General features: G+C 39.7%; 1 protein-coding gene and 1 long non-coding RNA gene across 2 annotated transcripts in view; both read right to left on the bottom strand.

Moving 5' to 3' along the window:
- KCNIP4 (potassium voltage-gated channel interacting protein 4) overlaps positions 1 to 19,225 on the bottom strand; it is a 971,293-nt gene that overhangs the window by 727,431 nt on the left and 224,637 nt on the right. The gene's annotated exons all lie outside the window — the stretch shown is intronic.
- On the bottom strand, positions 15,817 to 16,526 carry LOC132220805 (uncharacterized). Its single transcript, XR_009449872.1, has 2 exons — positions 16,407 to 16,526; positions 15,817 to 16,179 (listed from the first exon to the last, which is right to left on the bottom strand). It is a non-coding gene; the product is annotated as an uncharacterized LOC132220805 (long non-coding RNA).

The following is a 19,225-nucleotide window of genomic DNA, read 5'->3' as shown; positions in this document are numbered from 1 at the left end:
AGCTTATAAAAACATGAATTTATTATCGCTCAGTTTCTGTGGATCAGGACCCAGACACAGAAATGTCTCACAGGGCCAAAAGTACAGTGTCGAGCCAGGATCTCTTTCCATCTAAAGCTTGGAGACCTTATGCAAGTTCATGTGGTTGGAGCAGAATGTAATTCTTAAGGTTGTAAGACTGAGGTCTATAATTCTTTGCTGGCTGTCAGCATGGGGCCATCCAGCTCCTTGAGACCATCCACAGTCCTTGTCACATGTCCCTTCATAGTCAAAGCCAGCAAAGAAGAATCTCCCTTCTGCTGAATCCCTCTCACATTTAAAATCTCTGTTCCTAGGAAGAACCTTGCCTCTTTAAGGGCTAGCTTGATTAGGTCAAACCCACTAAACATAATCTCTTTTCTTAAAGTTAACTGTGCCAAATACAAAAACTTAATTACAGGAGTGATATTGTGCTATCACATCATCATCCCAGGTCCCTCTCACAGCCGAGGGGAGGATATTATAGAAGGCCATGGGTCTTGGTGGATCATCGTAGAATTGTCTACCACATAAGGTATTGAGGGGAGCATCATAAAATCAATACCCAAGCCAAAGCAAGTAAGTTTTTATCTCCAGCAGGTCAATCCAGAAAAGGTAGAGAGAGAGCATCTCTGGAAATATGGAGTGATGACTGAATCTTAGTTGAGATCAAGAATTAAAACAGGAACTTTTGACCAAGAAAATTATATATTTAAAAGTATGCTATTTCAAAAATGTGAATCTTTACAACATAATAATTCCCTAACTGAAATGATTCTAGCACAGTGACCTTCAGTGCAATTGGGCAACCAAACTAAAGCCTGTCAATCCTGGGTCAGGTCAACTGATGAAATGTGATGAATGCTGACTGGATCAAATAGTTCTATACCCAAAGAAACTTCTGGATTTTTTTTTTTTTTTCAAAACAAAAGAGAACAACCAAACAAATAGCCAAATGGAATTTCCTAAGATTGTCTAGGTTGTTTGATGCCCAGCTCTCTACATTACTAGGTATTAGATCTTGGGAAAGGTATCCACTCTAATTGCCTCACATAACTTGGCTGTAAATTGGGGAATAAAAAGATATCAGTTTGAAGTAAGATACACACACACACACACACACACACGTGTGTGTGTGTGTGTGTAAATACAGTATATATATAACTTTTAAATGTCTGACATAATTAATATGCAATAAAATTATTATTACCTATAGTTGTTCATATCTCTCTTAATATGATCCAGAACTAATGTTTGTATATCTTGGCCTTAGACTGATTATCTCAAAGCTCCATTGGCTCATGCCTACATTACAGCATTTTGTAGTTATTTGCTTATCCATTCATAATTTTCTGGGAGATAAGTTTTCTTATGCAAACAGAGTCATGCTCCTCATTGGTCTGTACCTCTAGGCCTATGGTAGACACTTTATAAATAAGTATGAGTTGCCTGAATGCCACATCTGCCCTAGCAGGCAATCATCATTGCAGTATGAGTTTTCGGTTACAGCTCGCACTGCCTCCTGCCCAATTTTCATTTAGGCTCATCTGAATTTTGTTTTGGGGGAATCATGTGCCAGGCTCATTGACCCACTGCTCCTCTTGAGAAGGTGTAGGGGAAACTACCTGGCATTTCCCTACCTGGAATGGGGATGTGAGGCAGGAGGTGGAACAGCCATTTTGTGACTTTGAGGCATAAACCAGAAGGGAAAAGACACAAACTAAGGATGACTGTGTGGAAAGACATAAATGGCTTAGGACATTGAGACTTGAGAATCTGCTGCACTAATACCAGACAGGCTATCCCTGAACTTCCTCATATATGAGGAAAATAAGTGCCTATTTGGTCAGATTTCTGCTAAGTGCAGCCACACACAAGATTTAACTGATGCACTAGTTTATTCAGCACTGAAGACTAAAGATCACCAAAGAGCTTGAAAATACAGTTAATCCATATCAATGGCACCCTCCTGCCACTCAATGGTACGTGATTGGATATGGAGCCATTGCACAGGAACGGCAGGGGGTGGGAGGAGTGAATGAGGAGAATGAAGCTTAAGGATATACTTAAGTGTAACTTCAAACAATGCAGAACAAATATCCATTGCTGGGCAACAGAGAGAGGTTTCAATTTGGCCTCTCATTTTGCATATGATGTGCCATATAATTCAATCAGTCTGCTAAGGAAAAGGGAGCCACAAACTGAAGAGTTTAAGTATGGCTGCAGACCACAGAGAAGAAATATTCTACACAGTCATCATGCATTAGTCTTTTTTAAGGCAGTCACACACACACACACACACACACACTTGTGTACTGCAATGTGTACGTGTTTGTATGTATATATTAACCTGTCTATCATTGAAATTCAGAATATTTTAGCTGTTCCAAACACAGAGCTGGATCAGACTGCCTCAGTGGAAATTCCACCTCTGCAGCTTACTAGCTGTTTACTTTCATCCTCAATCCTCAGTTTTCTGATTTGCAAAATGCTTATAATAGAATCTGCCCACAGGATTATTATTAGATTGCTACAAGTTACTTAATATGAAGTACATAGGGTAAGGCTTGCACAGTCATATATATATATGTGTTAGCCAATATTATTTTTACAATGCCACGAAAGTAAATATGCTCTCAATTTGCACATGTGCAGAATGTGGTCTTTATAAACACATCTATTTCTATATAGCTAAATGGGAAACCTATTGCTCTCATATTTGTAATGCAAGTTTACATGTTGAAGATCTTATGAATTCTAACAAGGACCAGCAGCTATCAAGGACAAAAGCTAACACCTATGGAATACTAACTAGATGCTGGTGCTGTGCTTAATTAACACTTTATGTGCATTTTCTCCTTTAATCCTCACAATGCCCACGTAATGTAGTAGTATTATGAACCCTCTAAAGGATTAATAATTTGCCCATGGTAACAAAACAAGTAGGCAGAGGAATCAAAATTAGTGTCCAAATCCAATTCTCTCAATCTCAGAGCCTGCCTTTTTATACTTGGCTCTGTTATTTTGATCTTTGCACTGTTTATTAAGTTAGAAGACATGCCATACCTAAAAGAAAGTCCTCCTTTAGGAGACTCAAATAAGTTTCTATGAACACAGGAAAACACTATTAGGCTAATTTTTACAAAAAAAAAAAATCTCCCATTTGTCATTAATCTCTTTTATTTGTGCCCGAGGACAACAATGTTTGGAAAAAATCTTAGAACAAAAAATAGCTAGTTTTGAAATGCAAAACCTGAAGCATTTGGTCAATCAAATGCTGGATAAACAACTACTTTCTGCCTGTTCACATAAGAAACAGTCAATTTATAGTTAGAGGGTACAGAACAAAATTTAATAATCTTCAGTATACACATGTCCCCTCAAGGCCAAGCAACTCTCAGAACATTATATATAGTTAGCCACTGTTGTCTGCTGAGCATGCTTTCACTAGTTGTCAATTAACTGCCTTAATCATGTGCCCAGTCCAAGGGCACTTCGTCAAGAGGGTGCAATCTGAAATCCATTCCCCACTCCACTCATGATGCGGGTGTCATGAAGCTGCACTAGCCCGGAGAAAAAAGGTATATTTTTTAAGTCAACATTATGGTGCCATCTAACAAACACCTTTTGTTCAGGTCTGTGCCATCCTGTTCACCATCACCCAAGTACCTGAGGAAACAGCTGGAGCACCTTAGGTGCTAAAAATTGGTCAATTAAAAACTGAGCCCTAGTCGGTTTGGCTCAGTGGATAGAGCGTCGGCCTATGGACTAAAGGGTCCCAGGTTCGATTCCAGTCAAGGGCACATGCCTGGGTTGCAGGCTTGATCCCCAGTTGTGGGCCTGCAGGAGGCAGCCAATCAATGATTCTCTCTTATCACTGATGTTTCTATCTCTCTCTCCCTCTACCTCCCTCTCTGAAATCAATAAAAATACATATATTTAAGAAAACAACAACAACAAAAAACTGATTGGTCTGCAGAAGGAGAAAGGGAAAAGGACTCCTCACCTTGTCTCCTTTCCTGCATCATGCACAGTTCAGGGCTGACACTACCTCCTACTCAGAGGTTCTCAACCTGTGGGTCTCGACCCCTTTGGGGGCCAAATGACCCTTTCACAGGGGTTGCCTAAATACATCCTGCATATAAGATATTTACATTATGATTCATAACAGTAGCAAAATTACAGTTATGGAGTAGCAACGAAAGTAATTTTGTGGTTGGGGGTCACCACAACATGAGGAACTGTATTAAAGGGTTGCGACATTAGGGAGGTTGAGAACCACTGTCCTAGGATGTCCTCACTCAGAATATCTAGGCAATGTCATAAAAGAAAAGGCCCAGGGCCTAATGTACCATTCCGTCCAGAACGCACAAGCAGACATGGGCAGCATAACAAATAACAAGATTAGACCCCGTGTTAGTTCTCTTCTGCATAATAAGATCCCACGTGTTAAAATGCAGATTTATTTTAAGCCCTGGAAGTGCTGACCATATGCCTCAGTGGCTGAGAAGATGGCTACTTAATAGATAATCTGCAATGCAAGCCAAGGAACTAATCATGGCCATCTGATCATCATGCCCCATTGAAAGCCAGAAATGAAGAGCAAGGGAACGGAGCCAGAAACTGCCAACACATCATACAGGCAGGGAGAGACCAGGAGCCTACAGGGATGGGATGATAACATCAACATCTCCCCAAAACAACAACAATAATAATACATCTCCATTATAGTGTATTTGCTATGAAGCATGAAATCACCAAACATTTTTGCAATGTAATCTTATTTAATCCCCCATCACTGGGGAAGTTGATGAGGACATTGATACCTCAACAGGCCAGAATCTTTTCCGAAGTCTCTTAAAATGTGGGCTTTTAGTCTTAGTTCTGTTGACAGTGCAAGCTTTTCAACTATCCCATAGGACATGGCACATCATAGATGCTAAATATTTATTGAATAACCATAGAACACAGTGAAATCAATTGTTTGCTATTGAGTTTGATAGATCATGGTACAGAATGTTTACCCCACAATGTGCTCTTTAATATAGTGATTGTTACAAATGAAATAGCTCTCAAGTTTCTGGGGCATTTCTCTGCCATGTCACTGGTTGTTAGAGGATAGTTTGTCCTTTATCAATGACTGAGAGTCATGAGCCTAGTTATTGTCATGTTACCGATCTGTAACATAAGAAAAACTAGTCCCTGTGTTAGTTTGCTAGCGTTACCGTGGAGTGGCTTCAACAACAGACATTTATAGTTTCCAAGTTCTGGAGGCTAGAAGTCCAAGATTAAGGCATCAGTAGCACTGACTCCTTCTGAGGGCTATGAGGGAGAATCTGTCCCATGCTTCTCCCTCAGCTTCTGGTGGTTGACTGGCAATCTTTGGTGTTCCTTGGCTTGCAGATGCATCATCCCTATCTCTGCCTTCATCCTCCCATGGAGCACACATCCTCTCCTGGTGTATCTGTGCCCAAAGATCCCATTTCTAAAAGGACACCAGTCATATAGGATTAGGGGCCTACTCTACTTAGCAGGACCTCCTCGTAATGCATTACATCTGCAAGAACCCTATTTACAAATAAGGTCACATTCGGCGGTACTGAGGGTTAGGACTTCATCACAAACCTTTTTTTGGGGGGGACACAATTCAACCCGTAACAGTATCCCATATCTGTGCCTTTGTACAAATTGTTTTCCATACTTACAACCCACCCCCGCCCACCCTGCCACTACCATCTTCCTGTCTCCCATGCATTTTTCCATTGGTAATTAATCATTCAGGTCACCATGAATATTCCCCTTCCCTGACCCAGCTCAATCAATGCCAGAAAATATTATGAATAATAATGTGAATAATAGTGGTGAACAGAAATGACACTGCGTAGTCACAGAGCAATGACAGAACTGCCCTGTGATGATTTGCTACTTAGTTCTCCTACAATAGTTGTAGCTTTTTCTTTTTTAAATTAAAAATAATTGAGGCTGTTCCATTGTTGTCCCTGTGGGTTCATTCTTTCCTGGCACATACTTTGTTGTGATCACAGATCTGCAGGTCCAGTGTCAAACCGACTCCCTTTCCACAATCTAGACTTGGTGACTGATCTCAGGCAGGGCAAAGCATATCTGATACCATCTCCTCAACTCTGAATCAGGGTACAATTCTCTGGCTGTAGAGTTGATGTGAGGATGAGAGATACACCTGGGATAGTATGTGATTCAGGGAGGGTTGTCAGGTAATCCTTATTTAAAATGTTTATAATTAGGATTATCTTTATTGTGTAAAATGAGTATTCTTACTGTTTATTCTAGTCTGCAATGCTCCTCTCAGTCTCCAGCACCAAAAGTAGGAAAACATATCTGTTAGACAGACCGATCTGTAACATGAGAATAACTAGATTGAATAAAGTTCTTTGAGTCAATATGTGAGCTTTCGTGCACAAGCCTGTGAATCTACTGAGGTAGGTCCTTTGGAAACACTTCAGGCTTGGCTTTGCCCATAATTTGATAGTCGATGAAACTGCAACACAGTATTATTCATGTATCCTCAAATACCTTTAAACATAATTTTCTGTAAGATACACAGGCACACAAATAAACACTGGAAATTTTTTAAAAATCCTATAACTAGGAAATAAACTTTCTTGAAGCAAACATTTAAGGATCTCATTAAACATGTTGTCATTTTATTTATTTGGGAAGTAAGCTGACTGCTTATTTAACTGGAAGAATCTACCACTTTATCATAAGTAATGTGACTTGTGCTACAGTTTATACGTGAAGATATATTAAAGCTACAGTCCAGACAGAGTATCACATAATACAGATTCTTTCGTACAGCATGCTTTGGTCTTGGGGTGGGGACAGCAGTGTGTCATGGGGATACATTGAGGGTACAGGGCACCAACTCCCTCACTGTACTGTCCCATGACCTCTGTCTTTCTTATGAAATAAGAATTGTCTAAATCTTCTCTTCAGCTTTTGGAAGTTAATGATTCCACTAAGTTCTCCAATAAAAGATTGGTAATGTCATAGGACTCCAACACTCAGTCTGCAAATGTATCCTACTGGCAACACTAAATTACTAAATCAGTTCAAAGTCTCTCAAAATAACATGTATAATTTGTATGCAGTTTACAAAGTAGACCATTGATTGTTAGATTGGCCTCACAAATTTCACCTGAAAATCTATTTGAGAAAATTTAAGTCTAGCTGCTTGGCAGTCAATTGGGTAGTTTAATATAATGAATAGTGGGTAGAAGGGATAAAAACTATATAGCTAATCTCTTCATTATAAGGAAAAAAACTAAGATATACAAAATGTCTTGGATGCCATAAATACAAGTGAAAAGGAAATTAATGAGCTAGACATTTTCACTGCTGACATATAGAGCATTTTACATCTTAATATAGCTTTAAAAGGCTTGGATTTAAAATTCTTTGAAGCTTAAACATTTATTTCATCAGTATGTTACACTAGAATCTCATTATAACATTTGAGATAGATAAAAAAGTTCTTTTTTTTTAATACACCACTGGGTTTTTCATGAATGTATTTAATTACTTTAGTAACTAAAGAAATATAAATTGGAGTTGTCTAAACTATAATTCTAATGAATATGAAAGAAAATGACACATTTATGTTCCAAGGTATGATGATACCTCATCTTTGTGAACTGGAAATACCACTGAGAACAGAACATGGCTATTCTGCAAATGGCGATCACTGATTGATGGATGGACCGACTCATTCACTTCATTGATTTATTCAACCAACAACATTTATTGAGATGCTACTATGTGCCTGACATAAAGAAGCAGATATCATCAGTCAAGCTTCTGGGAAGGCTGTGATGTCATATCTCCAGGAGGACAGGTATGTTATCACTCTTTACACTCAGCAGAGCAGTGTGCATGCAATTGGCACTCAAAAACTGGTTATGGAGAAAATAACATACTATATTTTCTTTAAAAACTGGTAATCTGTGTATGATTAGCATGTAATGCACATATTTAACCATGTGAGAATATAAAAATAGGTTATATTTTAACTTAGAACTATGAAACCCTGAATCCTGGATGCAATTTAGTCCCAAACGCTTTCAACCATCCCTTTTTATTCCAGTTTTTTTAATTAAAATTTTTAAAGAGCAGTTTTAGGTTCACAACAAAATTTAGGGGAAGGTAAATGATAACATTCAACCAGTGCCAAAAGGCAAAGGAAAAATACCAAACAATTTCGGTGTAAGAAATTAACAGCCTTCATCTCTCAAGAAAAAAAGAATGATTTAGGTCTGAGCTGAGTAAGGACAGCTTTCTGTCTGCGAAGGAGACTTGTCAGCTGCAGGTCAGGGATGTTAATACAACCAAGGAGCCTGCAGGCCCTTTAAGAAGAGGACGGAGAGTCCAGAGCTCCTTTCAGAAGTGTGTTAGCCTCTCACCACTTGGCTCAATGGCTATTAGCCTGAGTGTGACTGTTTCCACTATTGCAAACACCATGTCACCTTCTTCCTGAAGTTACAAAGAACAAAAAGCAGAGTTGGAGATGCCCTGAAAAAAATGTGACTTTCCAGACCTGTAGAATTTGAGAGATATTGACATTTGAGTTATTTTTGTTAAAAACTTTTCCAATAATGGAAAATACAGCTTCTCTTTATTTCTACATAATCGCATTATTTGTCTGTCTATCTCTCTACCTACCTACCTACCTACCTACCTACCTACCTATCTATCTACCTATTTATTTATTTTGGGTCTAAAATTTTCTTTCCCAGTTACATGCCTTACTATCAGGGTACATGTTTCTCTTGTCACAATCCACAATGGGTACTCTTCCCCGCCCAATAATACCATCGAATAAAATGAAGATTGCCTGGCCGAAAAGATAGAATACCATAACATCTGCCTGCAAATTGATTTGCTAAACAGCATTGGGAACTTGCCTCCCATTATAAATGCAGCATTATGTAATCCACCCAGAATAATGATAATAGCACACAAAAGCATCTTTAATTAGGCCTCTACTTCATTCTACTTAGGCCTCCTACGTTTAACATTGTCTTCATGTAATTTTGGTTTGTGGTCTAAAATAATCGTGTCTATATAAAAATGATTGTAACAGCTTTGCAGTTACAGGTGCACTCTCAAAAACCACAAATTCCATACTCAGAACTAAGAGAAGGACCAAGGAAAAGATGCAGGCTGGTATTGCACATAGAAATGTTACATCTGAGAAAAAGGAGGAGAAATAGGAGAAAGGTTATACTAACATCCTTCAGGTATTGTCTATTTTCCAATAAGAAAATTAAACAGTAACTCTAATTATTTGGTTCAAAAAAGAAAATCAAACACAAAGTAGATATGTTTTACACTAATAATTTAAGGTATACAAAAAAGAAATATTGACTATTTTTTAAATGTTGCTATAATAACTACCTACTCAGAAAATGGTTCCATCAACAATCTTATTTAGGGCAGGCAAGGGGAGGAGGGGATTGAGACCCCCAGAGTGAGGGTGATTTTAAAAAGATCAGGGGGGAAAAAGCAGTTCTTTTTTAACAAGACTTATAAAATAATTTTAAATCCGTTTTTAAACAGTTAATATAGACCTTGGTTTCTACCGTAATTTCCTTCTTGATCCTGAGAAAAGAGGCGCACATGGATGACATTAAAATGAATATCAAGATGACTGTGACCTTGTTTTTTAAGCCTTCTTTGCAAAGTATATAGATGGAGTTTTGATGATGGTCTCCTTGCCGGGAGCCAGTCCATCCTTGCTGTTTCAAGGGACCTGGCATATATAGCATACGGTTCTTAATATGTTTGCTCACCTTCTTGGCGCTGTGTTTTAACCAAAGTCACCTCTCCGAGAAAGGTTGAATCCCCAGGTAGGGATTTTCCCCTGAAGTTAGGGAGGGAATAAAACCCCTCAACTAAGTGCCAGGCGGGTAATTAATCCCTTTAACTACGAACAATCATGCTTAAACTACATAATCTTTTCTCCCTGGAATGGAGATAAGAAACACCCTAACCTTTGTAATAGAGATTGATAGGATTGAATCAACTGGTATAAATACAGTTGTAACAAGACAGAAACACTCAGAACTCAGAACACAGAACTAAGAAGACAGGGCTTGGAAGACAGGACCAAGAGAGACAGAGCCTAGGCACAGAACCTACACAGAACGTTCTCTAGAGACAGAAGAACTTCGCTGGAGAGAGCATGCCGGAGGATCCTGGAGAGGGACTGGCCTCGGAGCCTAGAGACAGAGCCTAGCAGGAGAACATGGCAAGGGATCCTGGACTGAACCTGACTACAGAGATTGGCAGGAGAACCTGACTGGAACCTGGACACTGAACCTGACTGGAGAGCCTGGACAGAACCTGGCTGGAGAACCTAGCGAGGGAACATGGCTACAGAACCTCGCTGGAAATCCGAAGCAGAGCCTCTCTGGAGATCAAGACCAGAACTTGGCTGGAGATCCTGGCTAGGCTGCTGATCAACTGAACGCTGTCTCCGTGTCATTCCTTCTTCGCCGACTCCGTCCACACCTTTGGGGACCCCTGGACCTGCTGGGGCTGGACCCCGGCATCTCCTGACTATAAAAATCTGACCCCAACCCACAATGGGGGATTGAGGAAGGGGAGTTGTGAGAGTTCAGGAGCATTATGATGGCAGATGCCCCCTATCTGTTCAGAGGCCAGCTGGGATTAAATAGAAGCTATTTTACCTGCTTTCTGCATACCTTCAATGGCCTAGGATTGGTTTTATAACTAGCTTCTGGGTGTTGCTAATTGACCGATAAAGGCCTTAAACCTGTGATCCTGACCTGGCTTGTGCTAAGGCCTAATGCCTTTGAGGTGAGGCTAACACTGAGCAATTCTGAATGGTCCCTTAGGCCCCACTAACCTCCTTTCAGGTACTTCTGCACATACCCTGGGACCTCCTCTGACTGAACTCATTCCAGAGAAGGTTGACATCTAATAAGCCGAAGTCCCTGTGTTAGAAACAAGTACATAGCTTCTTAGCTCTCATTCTCAGGACCCAGCTGTTCTGTAGGTACAGAATCCAAGGCACAGAACATCTGAGGTAGCATTCAAACCCAGGTCTTCTGAAGTTACATCCACACTAATTGCAATACCATCCATAGTTAAACATAGATAAAAATAAATGTATCAAACTTTATGCAGAAAAGTATAGATGTATTAATGTCCAAGCCACCCTGTGGTTCTGTGCATGAGTTACATTCAAAACACCCTGTTATGCTCTTCAGTAGTTATATCTGTCAGCAAAAAACGAAGGCAACCAAAAGAAACACCCTCACTTCAATAGGGCAAGACAGTAGGAAACTGAGAAGGTAAGTATTCCTATACTATATCTAAGCCAAATGAATATTTCTACTTATCTTCCTGTTATTTTAAAGCTGGCAATGGCTTCTGGTGAGTGAAAAGTTGCAAATGTGGGCCTACCTAGGGAAACAGCCTGGAAGAGTCGTTAAAAACATGGATTCTAGGGTCAGACGCCTCAGTTCATCTTTTAGCTTCGTTATTTATGAGCTGTGTGGCTACATGGTGGTTACTTAATCCCCTGTGTCTCAGTTGCTTCCCGAGATACACACCAGACAAAAAATGGCATTCATAATGCTAATGTAAGTCCTGGTCCTTTATCTAACCATACATCTATAACACACTATGAATTAACCTTTTATTGACTTTTAGAGAGGAAGGAGGGAGGGGGGAGGGGGAGAGAGGAAGAGAGGGAAGAGAGAGAGAGAGAGAGAGAGAGAGAGAGAGAGAGAGAGAAAAGAGAAACATTGATCGGTTGCCTCCTGTATGCACTCCAACCAGGGAATCGAACCCACAACCTGGGTATGTGCCCTGATCGGGAAATGAACCAGCAACCCTTTTGTGCAGAGGGCAACACTCAACCAACTGAGCCACACGAGCCAGCGCCACTATAGACTAATTTTTCAAATATACATACTGTGAAGATTTTGTGCATGAGACTACTTTATTGCATTGTTTATATGTTAAAAAATTTTGTTACACAATATGTTAAATTATTGTAATAACTTTTTGTCCTTATTTGGTATTTCTTTGAGTTTTAATATTCTAAAAGCCTGAAAAAAAAGGACATGCCTTAGCCTTGCAGACCTGGGAAGGCCTGACTTGTTTACTAATGCTTCGCTTTCTCATCCATATCATGAGCTGGCTACTAACGGCTTCCATATAGTATATTTTGGTAGAGATGAAATAAAATAGCGTATAGAAAGGACCAGCACAAGTGGATTCCCAATCAATTACTACTCTTATTTTTCAAAAGAAAAAAAAAATCAATCCTTTTAAGATTTACTACTGGTCCTCTGATTCACCAGTGTATCCCCAAAGTGCAGGAGAAGGATGATAACTGAACATTTTATCAACTTCTGTAGCACTCTCAACGGCCCAGAGCCGCTCTGGGTAAGATGGAGGACGCTTTGTTCTCATCCTTCTCCTCGATAGCTAGGGAGAGTGGGAAGAGGAGCCATAAAAGACAGGAACAGATGTTTAAAAACAAAATGTGTAGATTCAAAAATACTGTAGCAGGAAGGGACTTTGAAAGACACACTATGTATACTGAAAGCACTGTAGTAAGTGGGGCACAGTTACAAACCTCACTCTTCAGTACAACTAAGAACATGGAAAGAAGTCAGGAATGGCCATCGCCGCTTTCTTCATCCATCCTCTGCCCCCATGTTTTAAGTGAACAGCCACACATTCTTCCTAGAAGCTTACAGACATGGATGCCAGCAACCTAAGTCATGGACCCAGGAAGAATTGCAGATGGAAACTTATACTGGAGCATCCACATAACAAGCAGGCACACTGCCAGACGGCCCTTCGGACAATGGGATTTCTTTTAGGAGCACCATGCATTGCTGTCTGCATTGGGCACGAAGGAGAACCATAAAGGCATGCCAGCCAAACTCTGCTGGAGGCAGAAGACCTCGAGGTCCAGGTCTTTATTCCCCACTTGCAGACTCAGCTGTAGACGGCTGCTTATATTCCTAGACATCTTCATCCTTCCCCTGCCCTTACATGGAGTCCCTGGTGGTCTTGGGGCATTTTCAATTATTGTGGATCGAGGAAAGCAAAAGCTAATTTTACTATCATCCATAGTAAAACAGATAAAAATTAATGTGTCAAACTTTATGGAGAGAATCACAGACTTATTAATATCCCCAAAATCACTGACTAACAAAGCATCATCGTTTCTTCTGGCTGCCACTTTGTTCCAAGCATCTCTCTATTGCACACCCTGCTGTGGCTTCCATCGATAGAAGACTATTACATGTCTTTCCGACATTTTAGTGGTGCCAAAATAAGAAACTACCTCTGAAGGGGAATGCATAACAATAAAATTGGAATGTTTCAGCTTTGATTCTTCTTTAAAGATGAGAGCATAATGCCCTTATTGAGGTAACACTGACTCTGCTTAAGAAGAGCAGCTTTATGATGAAATATATGGTAGTTTGACTATAATAACTTGTTGTTGGTTTTTATCCATAACAATTCTTTGTTTCTGTATGTCATCAATTGAGCTGGATCTTTACCTCATTAGAGCCTTTCCGAACACATCATTGCAATAGTTCATCTCTCCACATTAGTGTATCCATTATCTACAGAGCAAGTTCATCTCATTTCCCCAGCACTTTATAAGAGAAAACAAAAGAGGCCCACATTCCCACATGTCAGCATGATTTATGCCGACGTTAGAGCCCAAGTATTTGTATTTTCTCCGGCTCTTCTATTTGCCTAACATATGAAGTAGCAAAGTTAATATTCTTCTGAAAAACTCTGCTCTGGTCTCTACTGATTTGAACATAAAGTTCAAAAGGAGATGATATCTTATAAAGACTCTAAGCTTAGTGCATTAAATTAACTATACTAATCTCTGTGTTTCACATGGTACTTACTCAGGGCAGTTTTATAGACATTAAGTGAAAATGCCAAAGCTGTCTTTTAGATAAAAAGCAATAATGAAAACTCCTTTAGACATTCTTTCTGGTCTTTTTAGAGGATATACTTAAGCTGGGGTGATGAATAAAGGGGGGGAATGAGAGCCACACAATAGGCCTTCCTCCTCTCTTTACTCTTTCTCAACTCCACAACTTTATAGAACCCATTGACCTAGGGGAAACAAACAGAGAAAAACATGATAAAAGAAGGAAGGGAAATGGACAACCATTTTGTAAAAAACAAAAACAACAACAACATTGTCATCTCAGGAATTTTAGGTGGAAAACAAGACAACTACTTCTTTAGAAGAGGAAAAGACAAAGCCAACCTCAGGCCCAAACAATTCTACACATGGAATTGGAGATGGCAGAATGTGAAAGGGAAAAGCTACAGAAAGCTTTCATTATTCTATAGTTCTGTTTTAGTCCATTTAGACTGACTGCTGTCACAAAAATACCACAGACTGGGTGGCTTATACGCAAGAAACATTTCTTTCCAAAAGTTCTGGAGGTTGGGAAGTCCAAGATCATGGTGCCTGCAGATTCTCTGCAGTGGTTAGTGAGGGCTCACATCCTGGTTCCTAGACAATGCCTCACATGAAAGGGGCTAGGGAGCTCTATGAGGTCTCTAAGAGCATTAATCCCATTTATGAGGGTCCACCTCATGGCCCAAACACCACCCAAAGGCCCCACCTCAAGACTATTACATTGAGTATCAACATTTCAACATGAATATGGCACAAAAACTCAGACCATAGAAAGACCTTAATAAAATTCCAGCTCACCTCACTTTAGCTTTCCAATTCTCCTTTCTCTCACTTGTCAATGGGGATAGCATGTATTTCTTGGTAGCCCCAACCAACTCTATTCTTGATCACATATGTTTACTGATTTAAAACCACCTATTGAAAAGTCTAGTCTATGCTCTGCCAAGATTGAAGCATTGTCCATAAACAGTGTAATCACTAACATTTCTGTGCTCCTAGTCTTGGGTTTGGGGTGCATGTGGGAGGACGCTGGAGAAATAGAACACAGATAGAATATCACACAGATAGAATAGCGCTAAGATGGGAATTTGCACGGGTTACTGCTGTGTGATTCACTCAATAACAACATGCTCAGACATGATTTCATGCTTTGCATGAAATTTCAAATCCATGATGATTGCCTATGTGCAAAAAGATGAGACAACAATTACCATTTCCTTATTCTATAAATTGGTCATCTCCATAGTGGGTATGGGACAAGGTGTGGAAAGAAAAATTACAAAATGTTATGACTAATGCTTCCATTCACTTTTAAGAGAGAATTATGTTGCCCTAACTCTTTTTTTTTTTTTTTTCAGACTGCAGCAAATCTTTTATTACAAATAATTCTCTACATAATGTCTCCAAGAGTATCAAACACCATTTCATATCTCTAACACAGAGCAGAGCAGGCATTCAGTACTAGAACCAAGTGAGAAGTGTTACATTTCAAGCTTCTGATCACATCACACGGTGACCAAAGCTTATATGTCATTTTCTCACATTATCCAACTGTGCGTCTCATACATCTCATCGTCTCAGTGGAGACAAAAGTTTCTATTTAATATTGTTAAGTGCAGGAAGTTGAGAGAGATAAATTAGTGAAAACACATCGATCTCAATTCAACTCAGTAACAAACAAAAACAGAAGCAAATTTAAATTAGTTGTTTAAGGTGAAAGAAGGAAAGGAAGGCATGGGGTTAAGAGTCAAAACTATAACAAGGCTGGTAGCTATACATGGCATGTGTAGCTCTGGGAACTATTTGCCATTGTGATATTTTACAATAAAGTGGCTTTTGTAGATTTTTTCTTTTTTTTTCTTTTTGGTATTGTAAACATGTGTTTAATAATACCCAAAGTTAATTTAAAACTTTTCAAAGAAAACAAAATTTAAAGCCTTTAAGGCAAACATCCCGCTAAGGAAAACAGAAAGTCATTTATTATAAAACTGTGAGGACACCCAAGCAAGACCCCACTTAAGATTCGTCAGCATGAACTTGAGAGCTTTTGTCCACTGTTCCTCAGAGTTAAACTGGGTTTTGATGGAATAGGAGCCGCCGCTGCCTCCTGTGTCTTCAATCTTGCCTTTTTCCACATCCATCCTGCATGGTGCTGCTGGACGTCTTAGATCCCTCCATCCCTGCGGCGATGGAGAGGAGGCGATAGTAGGGAGAATCGGCGCCCCAGAATCCCGGGTCTGGGGCTACTGAAGGGGGAAAATCCCGCCCCCGCCGCTCTCTCTAGGGGACGGTACGATAGCAAGTGGACCTGCTTCCGGGGCAGCCCCGGCAAAAACAGTTTACAGCCCAGTCAGGGACGGGCTCCCAGGCTCCCTTCTCCGGTCGCGGTTCAGCCCTCGTTCTTCACCTCGGAGTCCGGAGCCCGCCACCCTGGTCCGGTCTACCGCGGGGGCACTACGGCCTCCGGGCTGCCCTGGAGGGAGGCCTCCAGAACTGCCATCGTCCTGTCTTCAGCTACTTCCCGGTGGGCCAGCTGTTGCCCTAACTCTTAATGAGCATATTGCTTGTATGTTACTAAAGCACAGCCATATCCGATGGAAGGAAAGTTCTGCCTGGTACACGCTGTACTGTGAGGGACCATCACATAGCAGTTTACACTTTTGTTGAGAATGGTTCACACTCAACTCACCACTATATACATCTTCTAGTTTGTGTGTCCCTGGTTAGGTAGTTTGTGGATCACACTACTTAGCATTATTCCACTCTAGCTCACTCACTAAAGAGACAACAGAAATGAATGATTTGTAAAACAAAACACTTGGATTATAAAGAATCCTTGTACTTCATGCCAAGGACAAAAATATGGCAGAGGTGATTCTTCTGCTCCTTGGTAGCACCTCGGTTTCAAGTCAGATGGCAGGTGAATGAAGGGATGATATATTCAGATCAGATGTGACTGGGCCCCTAATAATGTGACATTATCCAGATGCTTTCAGATATCAAAGATACATCCTACAGCTGAAAAATGAACTTCACTCTAAATGTATCACGGATGAGAAAGAAAATACATATTGTGACTGAGTAAGCAGGAGGTATAATATGCTTCTTTCAATTTGGATACATATGTATGTGATAACATTTTCAACCATTAAAAGCCAATAAAAAATATACTGAACTTAGAAGTATGAAACTGAAGTAGTACAGAAAAAAACAAATCAAGGTAAAACCATGATTTTTTAAAAAAATTAAGCCCTAACTGGTTTGGCTCGTGGATAGAGCATCGGCCTGTGGACTGAAAGGTCCCAGGTTCGATTCTGGTCAAGGGCTTGTACCTTGGTTGCAGGCACATCCTGAGTAGGGGATGTGCAGGAGGCAGCTGATCAATGTTTCTCTCTCATTGATGTTTCTAACTCTCTATTCCTCTCCCTTCCTCTCTGTAAAAAAATCAATAAAATGTATTTTAAAAAAAAGAATTAAGAAGGTACAACCATATTGTTCTCACTAAAGTTATTATAAATATTATGTTAATATCACATACATGAATAAATAACAATTCAATGTTATTCTAACATTTTGATAAGAGCATAAAGTTTTGTTTAGTTAATTAAGAAAACTAAATATTTATAATATTTATATCTATCATAATGCTTTGCATTTTAATATTTGCATATCTTATCATATGCACAATATTTCAGTAAAGTAGTTATGTGTGAAATATATATATGCCAAGGGACTGAACATCAGAATGACCAGAACAACCAGTGGCTATGACGTGCACTGTGGCGGCCAACTGGCCTGATAGGGGGCGGGGCTGGCCAGCCAACTGCCCACAGCCCCTCCCCACTGCCAGCCCCACCCCCGATCACCCCACCACCACCACCACCTGCAGTCAGGTGTCCAGGAGAGGTGCCCAGCACAACCACCATCTTCCTGTGTTCTCTCTCCACTGCTTACTACCAAAGAGGGCAGCCACATCACACCACAGCTCCTGATGGGGGGCAGGCGGCCGGACCCCACCCATGCACAAATTCATGCACCAGACCTCTAGTAAATAAACAGATATTAAGGAGAACCAGCTATCTATCCATATCTATTTCTCTGTATTTTTTTGTAAGGCAGATAATCAACAGTATGATGACCCCTGTGATTGACCATAGTTAACCACTCCCAACAGAAGTCAATGCTTGTTCTCCTGTTTCCATACAGACTAGAAGAATGAGCCTGGGAAAATACTGTCATAAATAACCTCTTTGTAAAATACCAGATGGTTTTCCAGTCATCTTGTCAATACCTACCTAAAATTAACCAAATGACAATACAACTAAAGAAGATAGTACATTTCAAGCTAAATAGTGCTAGTTCTAAAATATTAAGTAGAGTATGGGCTAAAAAACATTAATCTTATCTGAGGAATCTGTCTCAACCGACTATTATCTAACAGCTGAAAAAGAACTTGTTTGTCTGACTAGTAGAACAATCATGAAGGGGGGTTATAAGTTTGTTAATCAGGTTTGACCTAAGAGTTGACATCAAGTTTAGAACTAACGAGCTCTTTTCACTCACACACACACACACACACACACACACACACACACACACACACACCTCTCTCTCTCTCTTTCTCTCTCTCTCCTCTCTCTCCTTCCCTCTCGCTCATTCTCCCTCCCCATACCTGTATGTTATTTTCTGTATTAATCATTAATTCTTATAATAGCACTATGAAATAATGGCTTGAGAGTAAATAGTCAAGTTATATAAATATTGGTTACAAAACCAGGTTTTGAATTTAGCAGTCTAGTCCAGGGCCCATATTCCTGCTTATTATGCTATTTATTAAGGAATAAAATAAGGCTCAGAGAGGCCAACTTTCATATGTATTCATACCACTTGACTTGTATTCCATGACCACTACTCATTTTGCAAACAAGAAACTTCTCATGAATATAAACCCCCAAAGTTGAAAAACATTTCAGGCAAAATTGTCTTGCTCCTTTTTTGTTATATGTTAGAGAAACAGGATTTACTTGGGAAAAGATGGAGATTAACAAAGTAAAATGTATTAGCTATTATTTATTGTAAAAATATACCTACTCCTTAAAATATACTAATCTTTTCATGATAATCTTATTTTTAATAATTTTTAAATGTAAGTTTTTTCATCTTACATAATAGTATTTGTCTATGTTGATATACTTGTTAGTTTTCTATATTCAATATGCATAAATG

The sequence above is a fragment of the Myotis daubentonii genome, chromosome 1 (genome assembly GCF_963259705.1).
Source record: "Myotis daubentonii chromosome 1, mMyoDau2.1, whole genome shotgun sequence".
NCBI classification, from domain to species: domain Eukaryota; kingdom Metazoa; phylum Chordata; class Mammalia; order Chiroptera; family Vespertilionidae; genus Myotis; species Myotis daubentonii.
The sequence above is the reverse complement of the archived record's forward strand: the minus strand, read 5'-3'. Positions and strand labels throughout refer to the sequence as shown.